The following is a 25,458-nucleotide window of genomic DNA, read 5'->3' as shown; positions in this document are numbered from 1 at the left end:
GCACCATCCCATTTGCAGAGCACTCTGCAGACATTCCCTAAGTAAGTGTTTAAGCATAGATTTCTTCTTCCTTTATGGTGTGATATGAGCAGATCTTTTTAAAGGTCCACGTAAATCCTCATTTAATTTGGAGACAATGTAAAAGGAACTGAGGAGACTGAATAAAACGGACATCACGCCACGCAGCCCTTTGTTCGTGCTGCATTGCTCAGGCTGTGCCAGAAGAGGGCTAAACATTGTACCTTTCGGGGCCGCTTCAAGCCTTCACCTCATTCCATGAAGCCATGAAATGTTCTGTCCCCGTGTAAGTGCACAGATGGCAAGGCAAACCTCAAAAAGGAGAATTTTATTTCGTCCGGTGGTCAATAGGCAATGCAGGCAGCAAAAAGGCCGAGAAGCCAGCGTGGAAGCTTGGAGCCTCCCCCCCCCCGCAACCTCAGAGGGAGAAGAAGAGGCCCAGGAGCTGGGACAGAAAATGAATGTCCAAAAAGTGATCTTGTTTCACATGGCCCTTGTGCCCACCACTGACCCCGAAGGTCTCTTCCACAATGTAACTGGGCCCGAGCAGCCAGAGCCTTCCTGGCTTGCAGTGTGAAAGGGAAGAGGCTTACAGGGATTCTTCAAGGTTTTAAGTGAGTGTTTTGCACAGTCCTTGCAGCCTGTGCCATGTCCCTCCCCGCTCCAACCCAGGCACGACTGCAAACACAGACCTCTGGGGCTCCTGAAGTTTAATCGTATCAAGACTTTGCCCTTCCGTGCCCCTACCTGTAGGAGGTTTGCAGCATCAGCAGCAGATGGTCCCACGAGAAATACCAGTATCCCCGTTTGACTGCAGAAGGCAGGCATGGAGAGGGGCACCCATACACCTCCTGGTTTGCCTCCTGCTCCCCATCGAGTGGCCATAAGCAAGGCCAGCACTGATGCTTCCCCTTCCTACCATGCCTATCTTGTCATTATCAGACCCTGCAACCACTGTGAAGGTGGCAAAAAAGGGACAGAAAACAAAGAGACCAGAGGACTCTGACGGCTCAGGCAGAAGGGAAACCTTCCAGGGAGGCAACAGCAAGGGCTTGGCAGCTGTGGGAAGTGTCTTCTGGTGAGAAGGTCTGGCACCTCATCTTCTGAGAGCAATGCTGGCAGGCAAGTCACATCTATCATCTGACCTGGGGAATGATGTCGTTTAATTGTCCTTTTAAAAATAAATTAGGAAATGGCTAATGCCAATTTTTAAGAAGTGTCAGAACAACAGAAGCTTCCTTGCACTTCCCAATGTGCTGCCAGAAGGTTGTTCTCAAAGGAATTAATTTTGTCTAATTAAATATCTCCACAGAGCTCTCGAAGTACCAAACCAAAACATCAACACACAGCACTTTGCAGACTAATCGGAATCACACTGGAGATGGGCATCATGTGCTTGAAGTGTTAACAGATGGAGTGGATGGTCACGGTGGAGGAACGGGAAGGCAAGCTTCCCTTCTTTCCACCTCTGCCCCAAAAGACATGCTTTATCTCCCACCTAAGCTTACCCATCTGTTAAATGCATGGAGAATAACCCCCATTGCGTGGGTCTACCCAGAGGGCAGGCTAGCTATGGTCACAGAGCGGTGCGGCAGAGGCTTTGAAGGAGCTGAGAGCTTTGGGTTTTTGGGATGAGGTTCAGTTGAGCAGGGGTAGAAGCCCTGGTGGGGTCTGGAGGGTTACATCTCGCTCTGCACTACAGCCGCAGGGCTGTCACTGCTTGCAAACCCTGAGCATTCAGGCCTGCCAGAGGCTGCCTCCCAGATCTCTCCATTTTGTTGTACATTGCAGCAGAGATGGACCGGCGGGTCGAGCTGCATCCTGGAGGCAGAGGGCTAACACCGAGTCCTGCCGTGGAGCATCCTCTTCTTGCATTGCTAACTCACACGAAAAATCAAGCAATTTTGCTTTCAGCCTGGTTCAGGTCCTGAATGGTCCTGGCTCCATTTGATGAAGTCCCTAGGAAGTGGAAACCTTGTGTGTCACAGCCAGCTCTGTTGCTGCCCCCAAGTTGTTGTTCTCAACTCCTCCTCTTTATCAGAGAACAGTGTGTTTACATCCATGGCCATGTTTTGGCAAGCTGGAGAGATTTTTGACACTTGGAAAATAGAGCTATTTAAAACACTTCATACCTCAACACTTTCCATTTTATAAAACTGGGACTATTCATTACAAATCAGGTTAAATGAAAAAAACATGGGAAATAGCAAAGTTTTCAGAAAAGCGTAAACAGTCAGCTGAAACTGCTGGTGCAGCTTGGTACGTGGCATAACACAGCCATGCAGCAGAGGCTCGGTTATTTCTCAAACCAGTCTGAAAAGCCCACTAGCTTTGCTACCTATTATGGGCATTTGTCCTATTTAATAGGAGACATTTCTACACAGTGCAAACTCTGGATGAGATTCGACGTGGTGGCTGCCCGATGGTCCTGGAAAGTCCTCTCTGAGTCAGCTGCTGCAGTTCGAAACACAAATGTGGTGCCGTAGCACAGCGCAGGATCATCTGCCTGCCAGACAGGAGCATCTCGCCCTCTTTAAAACTGACAGATTACTGATCCCTTGCAGCAGACAATAAAATTATTCCAGGATAGGGGCTTTTTTTTTTTTTCTTTTTTAGTGAAGTGCCAGACACTCAGATGAATCATTTGCATGCTGGATGATTTCTGTTGACAGAGACAACGTGGCTACGGTAGGAAAAACAAAAAATTACATTTTGTTTTGTAAAGCCACTGCAAATAATAAAGGAGATGAACGTAAGTTATCAGTGCTGTGGATCTATATCCATTTAAAATTCTTCCATTGATAGAATCGCACACCGCCGCCGGCCTGATCCCCATAAATGCTGGGTGATAGCAACAGGTCTCCCCGGGGTGGGTAGGGGCTAAAGGTGATGCTGAGCAGGAGGGGCAGCTCTCTCTGCACCAGCTGCTGGTTTTTTCAGGCAGAAAAAAAGTCAGGGGGAAAGCTGTGCTCACCATTGTGTCCCTTACGTGTTTCCTCCCTCATACGTTTGCAGGAATTCCATAGGCTGTTTAATTGCAGTGATTTGGGTTTATATACATGGTAACACTCTATAAATATTATAGTAAAACAAACTGCCCTGCAAAGTGTGCTTTCCCGCATGCCAAGGCACGCCTGCTTCGATGCAACGGCTTGAGGGTTTGGTGAAGTTCGGCACAGGAAGGTACCTTGTCACACCGCTCAGAGGTCTGCAGGTGGGAACCTTCCCCTTGTCGTTCCAAGAAGTTTACAGAATGGCAACAGCTGCGCAAGGCACGGCCCCGCTTGGTACCTGAATTTCCTACCTAGGAGTTCCGGCCAGGCAAAAGCGCTGTTGCCCCGGGGAGGCGCGGGGCGGGCAATTTCTGTGACCCCGCGCTGTGCGCGCACAAGTGTACGGGACGCTCGTTCCCCGAGCAGCAGCGCCGCAGCAGCCGGGGCAGCTCCCCGCCGGCAGCCCCCCGCCCCCCGCCCCTCGCCCCGCTCCGCTCCGGCTGCCGCCCCCCCGCTCCCCCCCGCAGGAACCGGGCCTCCCGCTGCCCGGCCCGGCCCGTCCCCTCCGGCCCGGCCCGGCTCCCGGTGCTCCAGCTGCGCCTCGTCCCCGCCGCGCCGGGCCCTCCCGCCACCAGGGGGCAGCAGCCGGTTTCCAGCGGGGCCGGGGCGGCAGCTCGCACCGCTCCTGCGTTCGCGCCCGGCGGCTGCGGGGCGGCCCCTCCGCGGCCCGGCCCGGCCCGGGCTCCCGCCTGCCCGCCCGGCGCTCCGCCCGCCCGCCCGGCCCTCGCTGTCGCGGGGGCCGTGTCGCGACAGGAGGCGGGGCGCTGGGGCGGGCTGGGGGCGGGTGTAGCGGGCCCGGGGTGAGGGCTCCTGTGGGGCCCCTGCGCGGATGGGGGGGCGCGTTGCTGTATTGTCTCAGGGATGTTGAGCTCCGCTGCATCCCGGCCCTCGGAGTGTCGGGCGCCGTTTAATCCCCTGGCTGTTCACACACAGAGCAAGTACGGCAAATTAGCGGCCTTTTCATTTGCCTTCCTAATTACTTTTCTTTTTTTTTTTTTTTTTTTTTTTTGCCTTTGCAATAGCAACGCCTTAACTCACAAGTGAGAATCAGTTTCCAGCGTGCTGTCGTGGGCAGAGCAGCACAGGGCAGAGGTGCGTTTCCTTTTTGCACACTGTTGCTCTTGGCTGCATTTCAGGTCTGACCACTCCCTGTATGTGGGTGTATAGTAGATGTTCATGCACTGTTGTGGTTGGTGCCAGACAGCAGGCATTGCCAGGCAAGCAGACACCCAGTTTTCTCTTTTGCAAAGGCTTTCTCTTTGGCTCAGAGCTGGAGGGTTTTAAATCTGCTGGTATCAATTTGATTAAGAACACAGAACATTTTTCATCATTTCCTTTTTTGTTTCTTTGTTGGGATATTAGCAAGCCCTAGGAGATTACACAATCTGAATGACTGCTTAACTCATAATTGCAACAACTCATAATTGCAACAGCCTTTGGAGTCACCCTATGCCCGGCTGCTGAAGTAGTTTATTCACCAATAGAATATTTCTGCGTTTAAAGAAGAAAGCCTATGATACGTACTTCTAAAGCCATCACTTGCACTTCAATCTTGTAAGCAGGGGAGACTGTAGGGTTTGTTTTGTTTCTTAGCATAGGAGAGCTATTAGCTCACCTCTCAGCTTTGGTCACAAAATCCTTGGCAGAGTAATGGCATTTCAGGACACCGGGGACCTCAGCATTTCACTGAGGACTGAGATGTGGACCCGCCTGTGCAAATCTCCCTCAGGCAGCAGCACATAAGGGTTTTGGGGCTACAGCAGTCCCAGACCCACCTAGAAGAAGGAAACGGGGCCAGGGTACCACATTATTAACCAGTTTCTGGCAAACCCCTCTTAAGAGAGGTCAGTACAACCCCTTCGGCCTCAGTTTCCAAAGGTGCATGTGCAAGACTTGCATTTACACACCCAGGTGAGATGGCAAGGAGACACCACATGTCTCATCATAGGCCAGGCTCCAAAGGTGTGTTGGGCAGCAGTGTGCCAAGTGACTGCCTTTCTCTTTAACGGTAACTTTAACAGAAGCTGGAACAGCAGGGATGAAAATCGAAGCAACTTTCCCAGCAGGTCAGTGGTCTCATTAGGTACATATTTAACAGGAGTAAATTCCAGCCCTGAGCCAAACCACAGCATTAGAGGTGAAGTCATAGTTCCCGCAAAACCCAATGTCCTCTGAGTCCTGCTTTAATCTCTCACCTACCGTTGGTATTTACATTAATTTCTTCATTAAAGGTTTTTTGTTCACCTAGGGTAATATGTCATTCTTGCCAGTGGCGCTCAAATTTTAGCCAGGGTACAGGTCATGGCAGAACTTTGCCAAACAATGTGCTGCACTGCACTTGATGACACAGGAAAAAACAGTTCTTCGGTGGAAGAGAAGCCCTGGTGCAGCCACGCTAACAGCAGAACGCAGAGATAACTCTGGGATGCCGATGTTTGACCCAGCCTACTGAGGGACCTCCCAATCTTCTAATTCCCTCACGATGGAGGGCATCAGCCAAAATACTGGTTACCCCTTACGGGTGTTCTTGGGGGTGCTACATCGGCATTATGCAAAGGAATATGCGTCCTCTGGTGTATTCCCCCAGATTTACACAATTGAAGCAGACAAGCGGGACATGATTCTCCATGAGCAGGAAGTAAAGCCTCACTCCCTGCAAATTCCTGTCTTGTATTACTAGACTCCACTGCAAAAAAAATCCCCTCCGCATGTCTCCTGTCACACCCACACCAAGCAGAGAGTATATGATATGATGATACGCACACTAATTAGCAGGCTAAAATGCACATGCAGGCTGGCCGGGCAGCTGCCGCCACGCGGGCTGGCAGATGGCCGTGCTTGCAGTCTTCCTACCCCGAGCTCGAGTGTTTGGAGGTCGAGTGGGGGAAGGGGTTCTCAGGAGACACGTAGAAACTTCTCTTTGGTTCTTCTACGCATCTTTCAAGTGCGGTTGGATACAGTAACGGAGCTGAAAGTGTTGTAGGAGGCACTGCCAGATCGTACAGCACAGCGTTCCCATAGGAAGGAGGGATAGCAGGACTGGGGTGGGCTGCACTAGCTGCTGTCCCACCTGATTCCACAAGATCTCTACCTTCCACATCTCCTAAACATCCTCAACAAGTCTGGAGGTGCAGATGTCACACTAGAACAAGCTCCCATTGGCTGAAGCCTGTAGCAGTTTCCAGACTTTGCCTTTTCTGGGATAACACAGAAATACTTGCTGGAGTTAGGAAATGTATAAACACTGAAACCAGAGTGGCGTAACTTCTTTGTGAAAGAGTTGGTAGGCTTCCTACTGTAGTTCCTCTTCCCAGAGCTCCTCTGTACCTACCTGCCCCTGTAGACAGTCACTTCCTCCGGCATTAAGGCAGTGCAGAGTGAGCTACAGGCTCTTCCTCTTCCCCTGCTGATCTTGCAGTGCACTCGCTGTGTGCTGCCTCGGGAGAGAGAAACCGGCCGAGCCAGGAGCTGTGGCACTACGGGGCTGTTTCAGGGTCAACCCTGTGCACCCACCCAAGACCTTGGTGCTGCTGGCAGGAGGCATCTTGCGCTCCTCTGTCCCAGTCCTGTTCCCGCTCTGTGTTCTGGCCCTCGTACTCAGGGACCTGATCCAGCTGTAAAGCAGAGAAAAAAGGAAAAATATAGAGTTTGAGTCTGGATGAATTCATGGCTCTGGCTGACAGCATGGCCACTCAATAGCCACAAGAGAAGGGGCCGCTTTTGCTTTGAGCAGCAGCTGATATAGAAGCCAGTTAATAAAAACCATCTTCCATAGGCACAAGCGCCGGTGCCAAGAGCAGCCCTGCTTTCCTCCAGCCCTGGCCGCTCTTTCCCAACACCGCAGTGCCCTCGCCTCACGCTGCCAGGTGGTTTTAGCCAGTTCTGGGCTGGCTGGAAGCTCCTGGTTAGTTGTCAGCTAAATTAGTTCCCTGACCCAGCACCCTGGGTGGCTGCGTGTGGCCGAGGGTGGTGAGAAGGACATCCGTCTCTCCCATTCAACACTACCAGGGATTTGTGCCCAATTAAAATGGCTGTTAACTGTGGCCTTCGTTACTAGGATTGACAACGACAACTTTTTAATCAAGCGTTTGGCTTGCGGAAGAGGCGGAGGAGGGAGAGGATCACTTCTGCATTTACCACGGATATGTTTAAAAAACAAAAACCCTAAAGAAAATTCCCCATGAGTAATTTGAGTGTGATACAGCTGGATTTCAAAATTCAGTATTTAAGCATGGGAGGGATAAAATGTATTTTAAATCCCTACTTTCTCTCCCCATCCAGATGAAGTTTAGCAGGGATCAGGTTAAAGTGGTGACTGTTTTCCGTGCTGGCTCTTGAATGTTTCTGCCAGAACTGGATTTTTATGCCCCATTTATAACGGGGCTGGAACAGTGGAAAAGTGCTGTAATGGAAGTGCTGACACCACTTCATTGCACGGCAGCCCTGCTAACGATGCCCACGGAGCCGGAGGTGCTGACTTGGCAGCTTATACGGGGCCAAGCCTGACAGAAAGTCTCTTTGAAAATAACTTACTGCTCTAAAAATAAACACGAAAGGAGTAACCTTCTTTGCACTGAATGGGTGGCAAGATTGCTCTCTGCTTTACTGGAGTCCCAGGTTCAGGCTTCCCCAGCCAGCACTGCCACGGGATGGGGTTAATTGCTTGAGGTGTGGTGGGAATTGTTGGGTGTGATTTATTAACACTCTTTATCTAATATAGGAGGTACCTGAAGGAAACTGGAAAAACTAGCTAAACTGGAGCAGCCCTGGCCTTGCTGAGGGTGGAGGTGAAGCAGGGTGCAAGACTAAAGGTGTCTTATTCATGCCACATCCTTCCGTCCCTGTGGGACTGCCGGAGGCGAGCTGCTGGCCACCAAGTGTCCTCCCAGCCTCACACCCCAGCCCTCCAGGACTGTAACAGGCTGGCGTGTCCCTGCTCTGGGCTTCCTCACCCATTTTTCATGACTGTGATGCCTTCTGCTTGTTTGGAGTGGAAATCTGTTCCGAGGGAGGAGGAACAAAGGCTGGGTGTTTAAAGCCACCGTGCTGTGGTCTTCAGGGAGTTTCTGATTATGCTCTTGGAGGAGCTGCCTTTCTCTTCTCTCCCATTGAAATACACGTTGTGCCACAAACCACAGGGCAAACCGACAGCAGGTGTAGGCAGCAACCGCTCTGCTCAGCGCAGGGTGCACAGCTCCAGGAGGGGTGGTACTACCAAAAAGAAGTTGTTATTTAACACCATGTGAAAGCACTTCAGCTGGGGATGCCACCATTTATCTTGATTTTTCAAGAAACCAAGTCTAAAGCTGAGTTTTGGGCAGAGCTGAACTCAGTTGTTTGCGGTGGGAAGAACTATGCAAAAATCAGGAAGTTCTGAGGCCTGCTGGAGCAGAAACGCTTGTTCAAACTGCAAAATCTAAGGGGAAATGTAAAGCAGCCTGGGGCTTTTAATAAGAAATTGCTCTTTTTACATAATGACAGTTTTTCATAGCAATGCACCAATGTTTCAGGAGAGAGGTGACACCTAGCCATCAGGACCCAGACCACTGGAAATGCAAGGGATATTCAGGAGGTGGGAGGGCAATGGGGACATCACAAGAGCTGGGAAAATTAACTAAAAATGTGTATTTCAAGTGCACTGCTACAGTTTGCAAAAGCATAGCGGTTGCTTGAAAAGCAGGCTATGAACAGATGTTTTAAAATCAAAACATGCTAAGGTGAAAAGCCCCAACACAGCTGTGCTCAGCGAGGCCCCTGGCATGGTGTGGCACATCCCTCACTGCAGTGCACTGCCTCGCTTCTGAAAATGTGTTTATTTAGTGGCAGCTAGTGGCAGTGTTTACTCATTCCCCTGTGACAACTGTGTGGAAACCCAGGTTGCATTAGTAAAGCTAGAAGGGTAACAAAGCCGAGGCACCTTTGCATTCACTCCCTTGTGTGTGTTTACTGAGCTCAAACCCTTTGGCTTTCTTTGTCTCAGACCACAGCCTTGGAAATGCAGTAGAAAATTCCAGCAATTCCCTCCAGCCCAGCAAAGGCTGCCACGTGGGCAGGTCCATGCACAACCACAGGTCCTCTCCACCATCAGATTTCTTTACATAACTCCACACTCAGTCCCAGATTAGCTTTCACCCGGCGTGCATATTTGCAGTTCTTCCAGGGAGGCTCTGTAGGAGGCCTTGTGTGCTGTTGAAGGGTTTAATTTCATTTCTCTATACAGCTTGTAAAAGGCTTCTTGGAAACCAGATCTTTGCATTTTACTTGAGTTCACTTATCTGCCAAAAGCTGTTTCAAGTTACTCTTTCCAAGCCATATTGAATGAATCCTTAGGCAAGAAGGAGGTAGCAACAACAAGTACTGTATATCTCTGTTGAGAAGTCACCGCTTCTGATTATGTTCCCTCCTTATAAGCTTTAATATCGAGGACTACACAATGAGGTCAACCTCTATTAAATGTAATGACTTTCCCTGCGGAGCTTGCAATGAAAGCAGCTTCACAACAAAGGTTTCTGTTGGGGGGGCGAGTGGGGCATCTATTACAAAGAAGTCCTCTAACTCGGTGCAGGGGCTTCCTTTCCATTTGCTGGCCCCAATAAAATGGAAAGATTTGGGTTGAGACTTTAAGCAGTGCTTATCTGAGAAAAACAGACAGAAGAAGAAGAGTTAAAACACAAAGATGGGAAAGAGCAAAAGCCATGTTGTTGCAGGAGCTGCCTAGAACATGTCTGTCAAGCTACACCTGAAATTGCGGGCAGCTCCAGGGAGGGCAGAAAGCACAGCTGCATTCTTGAGCAACACCAAGGCCATCATGAGCTACAGCTGCATGCAGTGAACAAAAAAGGCTTATAGCAAGAGGGGCAGGTTTGCATTTCTCTTTTTGCTGCAGGATAGACACAGTTGGTTGCCCGTAGGTGCCCTGAGGAGCAGGCAACGTGGTCTGCTCCTTGAGGAGATGAAATGAAACTTGTAATGGCTACAGGAGCTAATTTTGAACTCTGCAAAGAGCGCTGTTTGTGCAGCAGTGCTGTGACCCTCTTGCTGGCCAGCCCTTGTGGCTCTGTGCCTGTCAGGCAGATGTTGCCCTGCCCAACCGGTAAGTTTGCAGATTGCTGGTTTTCACATGGCAAAAGTGTAGCAGCTTGAATGGGCTGTTTGGTGCTACTGTAGCTATCTGTATGGCACCTTAGTATTTTAAGCTAGGTAAACGTAATGCTGTCTTAAGAAGGAAGCTTTCCTTTACACTAGAAACCGGAGGTAAACATGGGCGTGATTTTTAAAAATTGCTGTTGCCCCGTGAATAGTCTAACAACTGGCAAAGTAAGTTTGCTTTTTCTTTAAAGGCATTTTTACTTCCTGCAGCCTTGCAGGCAGAAATTTGCCAGGCAGTTGTTAAAACATCATGCCTGCCAAGTGCAAGAGGATTATTTTGGCATCGGCTCTCAGCTAATATTAACTGCGCTGCATTAAGGTCGCCATGTTTGGGGCTGTGTCGAAAGCAGGTTTAAAAAGGCAGCTGCTGGCTCATTCACCTCCTGCCTCTGGCTGCTCAGACACCCCCCACCCCCCCCTCCACCCCCCCGCAGCTTAGCTCTCTGTTTTACATTTTTTATCACTGCAGTCAGTTGAAATATCATGCAAATGATATCTGCCTTTATTAACGCCCCGGCGTGCTAGTGACGCACTGCAGCCTTTCTCGCAGGAAATAAAAAATTACCCTGGGGCGAGCTGGGAAGGGGGATGCAGACCAACCTTCTCCACCAACGGAGATTCTCGCCCTTTAAGAAAAAGCCTGCAGTAATTTTCCATTACCCTGCGCGCTCTTGTCTACGTGGCAAGAATTGTTTGTGGAGCTGGAGCATCACGGGTGAGGCGCAAGCCCCAATCTGGCTGCCGTTGCTTGGCTACACGCTCGGCATGCCGGCAGCACGCCAGGCTCCTGGGAAGCACCTTTGTTCCCGAGAAGGGATTTGAGTTGTGTTTTCATGCTGAAGGCAGGGGACAAATGCTGCCTTTCTCAAGCAGCCTGGCAGAACCAAGGTTTCCAAATAGTACAAGCCAGCCAAAATACTCAGTAATAATAATATGCTCGGGGTCCATCTCCTGTGATGGTTTCTCTGCCTTTGCACAAGGAAACGTCTTGTTACAGCTTGTGTTGGTTTTCTGCTGTTGTGCTGATCGTAACAGGAACTTAATCAAGGCACCGTGTTGAATTGGGGAGAGCTAATGTCAGCAAAATATTCCCCTGCTTTTGTTGTTTCCATCTAATAAGCTAGACTGCTAGCTGCTGTTCTGCAACTTGATAAGCAAGCAGATCTTTATTTTTTTTTTTAATGTAAGCTCTGGAGTCCCAAAGGGTAAGTCTCTGCTCTAGTTGAGGATTGTCTGAAATGCCTGAAATATTTCAAATGCCACCAGCAAAATCTGCAGCTGTATGGAGGATCGGGTTTGTGTGCCTTCCCTGCTCGCTGGGGCTAGGCTTCAAATACAACAGCAGCATTACTGCAACAGGCATTTTCATGATGTCTGGAGTGTGGCTTCAGCTCTGAGATGGCTTATTTTATTTGTGTGAGGCTTGATACTTCCATTAATAACACAGATTTGTGTTCTGTTAGCAGCCTGCATTGTCAAGGGCTGTCCCTACACCAGCAACCAAACCCACACCGCTAGCTGTTGAGCGAGAAAGCCGTCCCCGTTAGGTAATGCTGCCATTTGCTTTTTGCAGCAGCTCCAGACACCCTCAGGAGCTGACCCCCAGGAGGAATGAAATGAACATGTTGTTTTGGGGTGTCTGGCTACTGCTGGAAACCTGAGAATTGAAAAACGTGGTATAGGGTGGAACACACAGAGTGTCAGACTTCATTTTGCTTCCTGGAGTATGAAGCCAGAGGGGAATTTTACGCTCATAATCTAGCATCTTTCATCACACGGATGAACAAGCCTTACCCAGCAGAGCCCTGGCACAGTTACAGAGGGGACCACCTACCCGGCCCCGCTCCCTGGGGGGGCTCCAGATGAATCGTGGCTTTGAGGCATCCCTCCCTGGGCACTGGCATAGCCCTACCTGCAGCCCTACCTGTAGCCCTGTCACCCTGCAGTGTTTGCCTCCTAACCACAACCTCTCTGAGGTTTCTAGTTTAAAGATGTTGGCTTCCTGTAGTTTCTCTTTAAAATTAGCAATGTTCTCTGCTTTCTGTGCTGCTTTTCCTTTTGGTCCTGTACCCTTACATCCAGCCTTCCTACCACCTCGTTCTCATCCCTGCTGCTGATGGCTCTGTTGCTGCCTCCCAGCAGCTCTGCCGATGCCCCTGCCATCTGGGGACCTGCACAGTGTGCCCCGTGTCCAGGAAAGCCACGCAGGAAGGATGGAGCTGGGCATGTTTAGCAGCTTGGCTACATGTTGTTTGTCACCTGGAATATGCTTGTCCTTCATCAGTGAAGTCTGCCTTGTATATTGGGAATGACTGAGCAGATGTTTAGGATGGCAAATCTCCATATCCCTAGGTCAAATTCTCCCATAGGGATGACTTGATGGTTACCAATGGCACCTTATCCACCTTACAGGCTGCTTGGCTCTCTGTTCAGTTAACTTTTTGACTTGTCTTTTCTGTCCTTGGATTGTTTTCTTTGTGTTTTGTTTTTTGTTGTGTTTTTTTTTTAAAAAAAAAAAGTCAACTACTGCCTCAGCAATTTTATCTAAGTATCTAAGAAAAAAATGAATTTGGCTCTTGAAAAGCAATTGTTAGTAGTAGCCCTTTTTCTTTTCATTGTGTTTTCCCATGTGAAAAGCAGAACTTCTGAACTCTTAATGTTTTCAAGAAGGCAAGCTAAGGCAGAGGCTTGCAAAAAGGGTCCCTTTCCGAAACACATTTGGCCCTGTGCTGTGTCTATTACAGTGTGCCACCGCCACAGCTTGCTTTGGCGTGGGATTTGCTCCTCACAGTAAAATGCAGAGGATCTGGTCTGCCAGGAAGAGGCCTCCCTTGTTTGAGCAGTTCGGAATGTGGGTGAGTCACTGCCTTATTTGAGGAATGAAGCCTTCCATCCCAGTTTCTTATGCCTTTGTTTGCTTTTAGAACTGCAGTGTTGTTGAAGGTAACTCGCACACCCGTGGCTTCTCTGTGGCTCAGTCTTAATATCTGGTTTCACATTTTGTATTTCCTTCTTGAAAGCGCATAGATGAGACTACATCTTTCTACGTGTGCTCAGAAATCCATAGGATCCAGCAGACCGTATGAGATCAGAGGAGGCAGCACCGCTTCTGTCCCCAGCGAACAAGGCTCATTTTCAGTACAACCGGTGCAGCAGGGTGTAGTTCTTCTACAGCAATGTCGCTAATTAAAATAGTGGCAGTTTCCAAATACAAATTTAGAACAGTCCTTGAGAACAATGTGTTTCAGGAAGGCAAGAAAAGCAAAGAAGGAAAGAAAGTGTAGGCAAGGCACAAAAAACACAGCACAACCTTCTGACTTTTATAGCTTTCAACTATTTGACTAAGCTTAGGGACCTGTGACCGTTTTGTGAATGAATGATCTGATTTCAGAGGTTTTTTAAATACCTCAAATAATATTACTACCTTTTGAAAATAAGGTCCTTAGTTTATGTGGATGCCTAAGTATGAGTTTAGGCTCTTTCTTTAATGTTTTGCAGATTGAAAAAAGGAGATATTAAAAGACTCTTCCTACATAATCGTGCCATTTTCCTTTACTGCAATTTGATATCTAAGGTGGATCTTTTTTCCTTACATAATAGATAGCTTTCATTCTTGAGGGTTTTTTTTGTCTTTGACATAAGTCTGCCAGTTATTCCCAAAAGCTCAGTATTTGTATTTATTCCACAGCAAGCATGTGACTCATGTGACTGCATAATTATATCAAAAAGAATTTGGGTTCCTTTTGTAGCAAAATGTTCTAGTGCTACAGATATGATCTGAATGCATGATAAACTCAGAGTATTGAGATTACAGGAAAAACGATCTACAAAATACTATGGATTAAGGTCATGCATGAGATATTTAATTCTCCCTCCTGTGAGGTTCAATTGCAAGATACAGTCTGCTCCCACTGACTTCTTAAAATAAGAAAGCTTGAAAAATTGACCAGATTCTGTCAAATGTGCTTCGCTGCTAGAGAAGATGGAGGTGTTGAAGAAATAGGGAACTGTGAGGAAAGGAAGAAGCAGGGACCAGGAGGGTCAAAATCCCAGCTGGCTCACAGCTTGAGAAGCAAGGAGAGCCACCAAGATCACTCTTTTTACCAGAACTTGATCCTATATAGAATTAACTGTATCAGAAGGACCAGCTCTTCCTCTTCTTTGCTGCTGTGACTGCAGCAGTGTTTTGAGAATGTGGCTGGGACCAAGGATCTGTTGTGCCAGGCCAAAGAATATGTGTCCTTGCAAGTAAAAGATGCAAGGCGAGGACAGGAGAGAAGCACAGAGCAGAACGGAGGTCATGGGGGAAGCACCTTAGCCCTGTAGAAGTTCAGTCATAGAGGCTGGATATATGATCAGATGGTATGTCTCAGAGCCTTGACTTGATAGAAGGCAAAACTGGGATTGCTCTCTGTGGGCCAGCCAGTCCCTGAGGTACTGAAGACCACTGCTCACCTCTAAATCTGCCAGGAGCTGATTTGTGGTTTTGTTTTGGTGTTTTTTTTTTTTTTTCATAGAAGTGGCCATTCTGCTTGAATTTGTTCTGAGATCACAGTTCTTTTTTTCCAGAAGCTACTGAAAATTATCTGATGGAAATAACTTCCCGTAACTGATTCTGACATACAAATGGGGTGTATCATCACGGAGAACAAACCACCCTGGTTTTAACAGTTGAATATCGATCAGCTGCACATGCTACTTCTTGAAATAACCTGTAGACGTAACAGTTTCACCCTCTTGCAGACGACATGAGTTACTTCTGTCCTTTATGATGCCTGTAACTAGGGCATCGCTGCTGCCTGCCTGCATATCCCAAGGGAGCCTGGTGGTGTTTGTGCAAACCTGATTGGGCTGAGGAAGGGGTGGAGAAATGCAGCTCTCTGCCCAGGATATATTTAGTGAATGCAGCTGTGGGAGGCAACAGGAACAAGAGAGCCCTTGTATTGCCAGAGCTCTGACAGCTCACATGCCTAAATAATCTGCCACTTTCTTAGCAGTGCATTTCCCGCCCCCCCCCCTCCCCCCCCCATGTTTTTAATTTGAATGGTAAGAATGCTAAATTATACTCTCATGTATTCAGAATTCTTCCTGGAGCTTAAAAGTGGGACGCATTATGGTGCCAGCCTTGCTGTGGGGCTGCAAGGGGAGCAGCGCGCAACTGCCATAGGCACTGGACTCTCCTCATGGCAAACAGGGAGATTTAACTCAGTTTCCATCCATTAGGGAGGTTGGTGGTGTAGGAATATGCCTTTCATGTGCGCTGCAGCGCTTGCTCGGACTGGAAGCAGACCTGCAGAGCTAGTATGGCCCCTCCCAAGCAAATAAACCCTGCTTCTTGCTAGGGCTGAGGAACTGGGCAGGAGAGCCTGCTTATGGTATGCCAGGGCACTTCATTGTGCTGTGCAAACTCTGCTGGTCTTCCTGGCATCCCTGAGAGTCCGATCCTGTATTCACTGGTATGCCACGGAATAAAAAAAGAGCACAAAAATAGGTTTGCCGACCTGCCAGGTCAAGTGGGAGCATGTTACTGGGGCTCTGCATTAGGACTAATTTGTCTGTACTCTCTGGCCGTGTTCGGGCTTGATTCTGGAGAAAAAGACCAAGGCTGGGAATTCCCCATGCATCTTCTTCCCTGGCTTGTTCTGCAGCACACAAGCCATGAGCTAGTCTGCCTCAGGCACTAAAAGTTTATGACAAATTAAACGGCAGAATATAAAAAGAACTTTTTTGGGTGTGTCTTGTTCTAATGCAGTTAAGGTGTTAGAAAAACAAGACTGGTGCAGGGAGGTCCAAAGTACACGTTTGTGTCTGGGCACAGCCTGGGGATGATGGAGACAAAACTGTGCCATCATGTTCTTGGAGCTTGCCCCACCTTACGGGGTTTGGTGTTTTTCCATTCTCAGCAGCGGTGCTGGGAGATGCTGCAGTGACACAGCGAGCTCTCCTCTGCCAGGGCAGCACTGTGGTGGGCAGCGCGGCTTTGTCATTCATGTGGCAGGGACTTGTACCCACCCAAAATCCATATTGGAAATGCAGCTCCTGTGGGTAGCTTTCATGGTTCCGCCACAGGCTGGCACAGATGCTGAAACACATCCAGCTTTTATTAAAGTTGTGTGATTATATATGTTCTGGATATAGCTGTCCCACCTTTGCATGGCTGTGACCTAAAGGAGTTTCAGTGGTCAGTTTGCGTGTCAAAAATATTTAGTACTAAAGTAAAAAAATAAATCTGTGAACAAATCTGCACTGAGCTTGATGCCACAGGCACCCATGCAGTCTTTTCTGTCCCTAACCTCACCGAATCTGTCTGAGACTTGAGTTTTTTTCAGCAGTTAAATGGTTAACTTCAGGACTAATTGGCTCTCAGAGCTCCAGTCCTTTGCAACAGATTATTGGCATGCTGGTAAGAGCAGCTCCCTTCCTTCCCTTCCCCCATCATTATAAAAACATGTACTGTAGTGAGAAACCAAATACCACATGGCGCCCTACACGGAGCCCATCAGTGCTCCAGCTCAGTATTTAGCACAAAAAGTCCTTTTATATTTGGGAAGCGGAGGGAGAAAATTCTGGAAACGCAAGATCGCAGTGATTCCGGCTGAATCAGCACATTTATTTGCACTGTACTGGGCGCTGGAGTCCAGAGCCCGGAGTACCAGCCCAGCCTGCCTGCACCCAGTCACCCCAGTGCAGCCTGGGGATGAGTCCCGGGTGTTTCCCGAAAGCTGGGGGCAGATGGAAGCAGCTGCTCTGTGCACAAGGAGAGCTATACGTTCCCCATCACTTCTGCGTTTGTCAGGTTACGGCTTTGCGGAGGGCTCTCGGGAGTCCTGGAGGGACTGAATGTAAAGAGAGAAAAATGAAAGCTTAAAAAAAAAAATAAAATAAATAAATAAAGTTGAGTTTCTGATTTCCTGCGGGGATGTGTGCGTTTTTAGGCAGCTGTCGACGGAGGCAGTCGCCATTTCGTGAACTGGCATTAATGCAGCAGGAGGAGACATGTTGTGTTCATGGGAGTTTGTATTTCAAGGTTTTTCTCCTTGGTTTTTTAATCAAGAGGCTTATTAATTTCACCTTTCCCCTCCTTTCAGTCCAAAGGCTGTAATTTTTACACTCAAGGTAAAAAAGTAATAATGGCAAGTAAGAAAAATAAGGAAAAAGGGGAAGCGTTCTCCTGAGGGGATTGCAGCGTACAACGAAAATCAGGTCTCTCCAGGACACTTAAAAAATTTTAAAGGCATAACATGATTCCAAAAATGCCACCAAGCCTGCAGCAAGGATAACCAGGGCGATAATGTGGCTGTGCACTCAGCATTGTGGGGGCATGGCTGAGGTGTTCAGGGAAAGTGTAGTACATCAAGCATGTTTTAAATGGAGTATTGTTCCCAGTATAAAGAGATGTCTGACTGGTCTGTGCACATGTGATACTGGCCCTTTTTGAGTTGCGCAGGGTGACTTGACTTCCAGGTATTGATATACTAGTTTTCATCTAAAATCTCAGACCATCGCTAGTGCTGCTGAACCACTCGTTTGATCAAAACAGAAAATGTGGGTTGTGGCAGGAGCGAGGTCAGACCGAATCCCCTTCAGTGCTAAACTCTTTGAGCAAGCAATAGCCTTTTTAAGGGTCTTCGGTGTTGGAGTTTACTATTTCCACTCCAGGATCTTTCACTTGCAAAACACATTATAAGGCTCGTTTGTTTAACAGATCTCTGGGAGCTGGGAAAGGGAGCATTAACGCTGGTGTTTGGGAATATGAGCGATATTATTGCATTTGATTTTGGTTTCATGTCATTATTTTCTGGTTTCAGAGTCGGGAAAAGCTGCTCATTTATTTTTCATGTAGCTGTATTTTTATCCTGACTTCTTAAGGAGGCAGGGCTTATGAAATCATGCTGTTGGAGGCCTTGAGCTTTTGATCTGATCTTCAGTTTCAACAAATTCCAGTTCTAGAGTTTCTGCACTTCAGGGGAGGCTGCAGGTTACAGAGGCAAATTAGAGCTTCTGCTAAAGGAAAAACTACAGAATGGGTACAGAGGCTATTTTTTCTGCTTTCCTTGCCTAACAAGCAATCAGCATCTATGTGCCAGTTGACTGGTCAGAAATATCGCAGCCTCTGCCTGAATATGGCACCGGAGTGGGGATGCTGCAGTAGCGCAGCGCTAGTTGGGTATGTGACTGTCGACTGTCAGGAGAGCAGGACTCTGTTTCAGCTGCTCACAGTACACCCAATAACTTCTGTGATATTAAAATCCAGACTAGGATCGCAAAAAGTATTAGTTGTATTTAAAACCAAGAGGTAGTTCGATTCCTCCATGTTAGCTGCAGCTGAATTGTGCAAGGTCTTTGATCTCCTTGCTCTGGGTCTGAAAGAGAATCTCCTTTTCGAGCCTGCCACCTGCAAAGATTTCTCTGAGACAGTGATTCCTTCGTTACAGAAAAGCAATGTAAAGAAAACTTCTTGCCACCTCAAGATCATTGTTTTCTTCATTGCCCTTTTTTGTTTTGCTAAGGTTACATTAAATCCACAGGTCAAATGTAACCTGGATGCAGTGTGCAGCGATGACAGCAATACAAGCAGTACAGAGCTCTAGTATGAAGTTGTGCACATCTTTGATTTGATCATGTAGGAATGTCCATTATAATGATAATAAAAAGCACTAAAAAATTTTCATATGTAAAAGTAACTTTTCCAGCATATACTAATGTGCCCTTCTGAACCTCTTAATTATGCTATTTTTTTGCCTAAACTTAATTCCATTTTATTAACAATACTTGAGTAGACTTCAGCTTTATTTTTGGTTCCAATTTTCATTTACTTTAGTGTGTGTGTGTATACGTATATAAAAAAAGAGAATCCTTTATTAATCTTTTGAACAGAACAGTTTTCATTCATGCAGTAAAAGTACTGTCCCTGAATGTTCATTATCAGCAGCTTACATACTAGCCAGGAGCACAATGTCTTAATAATTGGAGTTTAATAAAAAAGCACCAGTTGTTAAAGTCCCAGTGTTTAATTTTTGTTAATATCATGATTATAAATTATTTAAGCTTTTGACTTTACCTCTTACACATACAAACCCGTGTTCCCCATACATTTTTTCCTCCAAAGTGTTCTAAAGTCACCTTCATCTTACACACTAGGTCAGAGTATTCAAACGTACTATTTAATACCAGTAATGAGTGGCTTATTACAAGAAAATTTTAGATAGTTTCCCAAATAAAGGTATTTTATTTTGACCTGTTTGGTCTCTTGATAGACAATATTCTGTTTTATGGAAAGGTTTAAAAGGTGTATGGAAGGAGATGAATAATAGGTGAAGTACCTAGCACGATTTAATTTATATTATTCCTTTTGCCATTATTAATAAAAATAGGTAAGATAAAATAAATGTAAGGAAAATACAAGGAACAGTGATGCATTAATACCTGCATGTGCAAAACTATGTGGGCTTGCTCTTATTCTTGAAATTTAGGCCTCTGCTTTTTGTTATCTTTCCCTTCTGCAGAGTGGGTTAGTTCATTCCAGTTGCATTTTCCAAGTACTGACATACATGTTCATTCTTAAATTCACTTCATATGCTTCCAAATCCTTAGGACAACATTTGGTTTAGACACACCAAGAAAAACCTGGAGTGATTCCACTGACCTAAATGTAATTACTCAGTGCTGAATTAAAGGCACAGGCGCATAACTTAAGACCCATGTGTTTGCCGTAACAAGAATAGATCGAAGTCTCAGCTTTTGTCATGAAATTAGACGTTTCTAGACCTTGCAACAAGACAGATCTGTAGAGAGAGGTAATAGCTTCTTATTAAATCCACTATTGAATCTTGAAGAAAGTAAGTGACGTTTTGGGTATGTAGCACCTTGTTTGGGTCTTCCACTGGGTGAAATTGCAATGGAAGTTGCAGTGAGAGTTTTCAGACAGTGATGAAGTGCTGTGGATGGCTCGCCCAAGGTGTCTTGCATTCACTCTGCTGCTTTAATCGTACAAAAAGCCATTGACCTCATTTTGTGACAGGCCTGTACCAACAGTGTTTCCTTGGGTTGCTTACATTTTCTTACCAGCTCACCTTCTAATACTAATCTTGGACTAAATATAAAAAAAAAACCAATACACTATGAATGCTTTCAAGCTGAGACAAGATTGTCACCATTAACAGCTTGGCCAGAGAGAAAGAGTATTTGTTTCAGCATGCAAATCCATTGCCTGCAACAGTTAAAGCTGCCAGTTGTGGAGTTTAGATGGACGACATGCCTGACATACACAAAACTGCTCTAGTCCCTAGGTTGATGAGCTCTCCTAGCTGGATAAAGCCCTGGCAGGAGCCAGTTTATAGTGAGTCGACTGTAGGAAGAAAATATAAAAGCTCTTGGGAAATACCAGTCTGACACAGAAGCTATTTCTGTTTCAGATGACATTCTAATCCAAGTGTGTCCCTGATACAGTGTCACTCCATCAAAAATTGATTGGACTCCACACCTAACAAGTCTTGACAAATATGAAGAACTTTGTTTTGAGCTACAGATATAAGGGGTCTTCTCTTTTATATATATTTTTACATAATTTTTTTTTTTACAATAGGGTGATTCAGTGCTTCGTTAGACTGTCTATAAAATAAAAAAAAAGTATACACTTGTAAGATTTCAGAAAAAAAGGCACGCACAGCTTTTCGCTGCATGTGACAATTTGCTGAATAATGCATCATTTTGTCAGCTATCATACAGCAATCAATAAAATGCCCTATGGTGTTACCTGCACACAGGAGACAAGAATGAGGATTGTTATGGAAACAGGCTTGAAACTTGCTTGAAATTAAAATCCCACTTCTATACTTGCAGTTATGGAGGCCTGGGTTGTTTTTCTTTTCATTCTAGAGTAGCTGTAATTCATCTTGTTCAATTTGAGTGAAATTCATCATGTTCACAAGGCTAGTATGAATGCCTTTATCTCCAAGGAGGTTTACCAAGAAGGTATACTTGCTGTTATGTTCGTCATCTAAACTTTCCAAATGTCCACTAGAACTCAAATGGAGAGTTATTAAAAAATAAAAATTAGAGCTTATAGTTGGGGGTTATTTTTGTCCTTGATTTTGATGTGTAAAATCTCTTTTCCCTTTTCTGATCACATTCCTCAAACACTTAAGCAATCAAGCTTTACTGGCTCATGTTTGCAGCAAATAAATTTCAGGGATGGACAGATGAATGCCTTTGGAAAGCAAACTTTAAATCTGCACAAGGAAGTAATCATGCTAGAATTTTGAATTATCTGACTTTAAAAAACACCCCTAAAATTATTAATTTAATTGTCTAGATCTTCTAAAAATGTGTTCTTCCCTAGCTACATTTAAAATCCAAATATTATGAAGGTATTACTTAAAAGTTATAAAATGTACTCTTCTGAATCTACGTAACAATTGTATAATATATTGTAAAATGGGAGAACAGTATCTTTATTTTGAAACATAAGACTGGGCATGGCTCTCTTAATCTTGTCAATGCCTTTTTTTTTTTTGAACAGACTTTTGACAAAACAATGACCATCTCCCAGCTCAGCAGAACACTCCTATGACTCTGCAGACCGTATTTACAGCCAGAATGGTAGGATAACGAACACTGTTCGCAGCTTCTACCTTTCAAAGAGATTTAAAACCTTAGCAATATGTCTTAACCCTTGTGTGTTTCCAAACAGCAAACCTTGTCAGTACAGAGAAGTTAACACGTGGAAGTCAGGTCACAGAACCTGCCTTTGCGCACTGGTAGCTGTGGGTATTAAAGTTCCTGGGAAGGTGCACATTAGTTTCTTACTTGCTTTCAAAGGTGATTTCAGTAATAAACAAGTTGCGTGCTTCTTTTTCATGAAAGGAGACCTGTAATACCTTATTAGCATTTCTATAAATTGTAGTGTCTAAGTAGGTACAGGCAAAATGGTCGATCAGTATTTTTTCTGCTATGTTCAAGCCTCCTATAAAAGTTTGCCAACCCAGGCAGAATAGTTTGTTACCTAAAAGCTGACTTTAAAAGAACAGATCATTTCATACAAGTACCAGAGGTTAAAGAAAGGGGATAAAGGAACAGATTTGTTGTTCCAGGCTCCAATGGCTTACTTTAGGAAGCAATTAAATATGTTATTAAACAATCACCCAAATTCTTTAAGTTTGAAACAGCCTGCAGTTTTAAACTGGCATAAGATTTTTTTTTCAAAATAAGGGCTACTGTATCTTCCCATTTTTCTTCTATCTCTAAGACTGCTATTTCAAGCAATCACTTATTATGGTTAAATATTGACCAAATACAGCGTAAGTCCCTTGACTGAAATCATTAAAATTTCTTACAGTCAAGCTGGCAACAAGGGATAACTTGAAGCTGATATGTTATAATAACAAGGAAGTTCAAGTTTCAAACCTTCTTAAGATAAGTGGACTTGATTTTCTCAAGAAAAATACACGTATATTCCTTAGTCATGTAAATATAAAGCACAATAATTAATCCTCTCACTAGACTATAGTTACTGGTCTTTTATTTGCCTCATTGTATACAGGAACTCATGCAAAACTGAAATAGCGAGGTGGGTAGGTTGTTCAGGAGCTCTTAGATCTAAAATTTGAGCTCAGGCCGCAAGATCACGTGTACAGAAACAGTACTGCGTTGTGACCGACAAGTTAAAAATTTGTTTAGGAAAGACTGTTAAATCCCAGAAAAAATATTGGTTCCATTTCTCACTTCCATTACGTCTTTGTACTTTTTATTGATAACTTATTTTTCTTTGAAAACAGAAATAAAAAGAGCTGAATTGTGGTTAAAATTGCTTCATTTTGAATATACTGAAAAAGCACTGTAGTTTGGCTTAGCAGACTGGAAGATTCTTTACCATATGTTTGTGCCATTGATAAGAATTTGTTTCTAATTATTTTTGGTAATAAATCTTTTTTTTCTTGCTGCTTACAAGGTTCATCGTTCTAAACATGAGCACCAAAAAAGTGCTAGCAAAACCACCACATTAACATAATCTTAGTTTTCAGTGTTAAATCACGGAAATAAAAAGGGCATATGTAAAAGTTCTCTCCATGTGTGTAGATGTGCTTGCAATTATTCATTATAGGTTGGAACAAAAGTCTGGATTTGAATTCCAGTTCCAGACCCAGAGCAGAATGAACAGCACAAGCTGGTTGCTGGAAGTGTATTTTATCCTTGCTGCTGCTGCTGTTATCGCTTGTCTTGTGACAGGAGCAAAAAACTTTAGCTAGGATCAATAGACCCTCGTCGTCTTCAGCAGTCACACAGGGAAGCTGGTTCTGTGCTTAAAGAACTTTGTCTTTATTTATGTTTCTGTCTGTTGATGTTACTCTGTGTCACTGCTATGAGAAGGCCACAGATGACAGCAGCGTGGGCATAGCTGTACTCTTGCAGCGTCTCTGTGCACGTTGCTCCAAAATCCCAGGTTTTCAGAAGTGTGATAGAAGGTAGTTTTTATCTGCCTGTACAATTACTGTGATTTTAATAGTGAACTGCTGAGGAAGGAAACAGAAAGAAAGAAAAAAAAAAAGATTGTTTTAGCAACATGTTACAGGTTACATAGAAAAAAAGAAAATAGAGCTATACTTTATTCAGGACACTGTGACAATTTCTGTGAACACCCAGCGCGCAGGAAGTTAAATGCCTACCACAGAACAGCTTGCTGTGTTCAAAGGGCATTTGGTATCCTGTTTGCATATTCTCTATCGAAATAATCCAAACTATTATGTTTGGCTTAGGGCCTAGAAAATTGTTATTGATTTCTCCTGAAAAGCGATAGAGTTTTGGTTGAAGAAAGGTTTGGTGACATTGCACATCTCTCAGTCTTGTTTAGACTCCTGTTTTCCACTTCAAAAGGCAGATACAATACTTAACCATTTTGTCAAATATCAGTGTCAGGTCTCCGGCCTTTCTACAGTACTTGTGTCTCCAAAGAGCTGTACGCTACATTTGCACCTCGTGTGTTGCAACAAGCAAGCTGCTTCACCAATTTTTTAGTACCCTCTGGTACTGAGGGCATGTTGGAGCAGGCAGGGAAAGGGACACTGCCCTGTGAAATTAAAGTGTGCTTTTGCATGCTGTCCCTAAGGGATGATAACAATCTTCGTGGGAGCTGGGGGGAAGGAAAAAAGGTTGTAGAAGAAAATAGTTTGGGTGAGTACCAGAAAGTGAGATTGTGTGCCTCCATCTGGAATTCTAGCCGCAGATGCAGTCTCAGAAAATAGTTCCCAAATTAGTAATGGAAACATTAAGTTGTCTCATTATTATCAGACATGTGGTTCATAAAACATGGCTGAAGTATCTGGCCTAATGCTACACAAAGCAGGAAGCCTGTCATCTAAAAGAGAAGAAATAAATTGTATGAAGGACTTTGCAGTTGTGTAGGAATGCTGAATTTAGAAGGAAAAAAAAATGGGGTAACTGCAGAGGCAGTAGGAACGAGAATGTTGTATTTATACAGAGAGGACCATGGGAGATAAAAAACGTGAAAAAGGAGACTAGCACCGTTCTGCTGTTCATTAGGCAGGAAGAATGCAAACAGGTAGACTGTGACTGGTACAGGAACAGCAAAGTTGTGTGATGAGTGCTGCAGCTCTGGAGAGAGTGACTGTACTTAGGTTCACATACGTACAACTCACTTGAATCCAAGAAACGGAAGAGGTGATGGATACTTGTGCAAGCTTTTTTTGGAGCTGCTTTAGGCCTTGGTAGCCAGGAAGCAAAACAGCAGCACTGAAAATATTTAATGAGGATATTAGACTTCCAGTAATTTTTTGGTTACATGTAACAGCAATACAGTAAGTGACTTTCAAAAACATTTCTGTCTGTAAATGTACAGGATTAATTTTTTTTAAAAGAGGAATAGTCTAGTATACTAGACAGTTTGGTATAGCTAGAGAAAAGTAAATACAACCTTAAACTCTTCTGACTGGAATCATATGACTCTTAAAGAGTGCAATTATGTCTTGGATGCCTGATCTGTTTTCTCCCTTTCATGCGGTTATTACAAGTGATCACACTTAATATAATTTTTCTAGAAATGTACTTGTGTTCTGGAAAGAAGCAATAGAAAGGCTGGAAATTGTACTCTGAACTTCTAATCTTGGTCCTTGCTGTGAAGTCATACCTTGCAGTTGGCTGAAAATGCCGACATAAGTAGAAGTGCTTTTGCTGCACCCTACTTTCATCTAGTTCCTGCCTTATCCCTGGTTGCCTTTCCCCT

The 25,458-nt window shown here is 45.1% G+C and overlaps 1 protein-coding gene across 3 annotated transcripts in view; it reads left to right on the top strand.

Moving 5' to 3' along the window:
* Positions 1-9,956: 9,956 nt before the first annotated feature.
* The window catches only part of CHD2 (chromodomain helicase DNA binding protein 2), an 87,639-nt gene continuing 72,137 nt past the window's right edge, over positions 9,957-25,458 (top strand). Inside the window, exon 1 of one of the 3 annotated variants that reach the window (XM_040601158.1) lies at positions 9,957-10,164. The gene's annotated coding sequence lies outside the window, so the exon portion shown is untranslated. Of the gene's footprint in view, positions 10,165-13,056; positions 13,076-25,014; positions 25,034-25,458 lie in introns of those variants that run through there. The other 2 variants (XM_040601161.1, XM_040601162.1) reach the window with 2 other exon arrangements.

This window comes from Falco naumanni, chromosome 7 (assembly GCF_017639655.2).
Source record: "Falco naumanni isolate bFalNau1 chromosome 7, bFalNau1.pat, whole genome shotgun sequence".
NCBI classification, from domain to species: Eukaryota; Metazoa; Chordata; class Aves; order Falconiformes; family Falconidae; genus Falco; species Falco naumanni.
The sequence above is the reverse complement of the archived record's forward strand: the minus strand, read 5'-3'. Positions and strand labels throughout refer to the sequence as shown.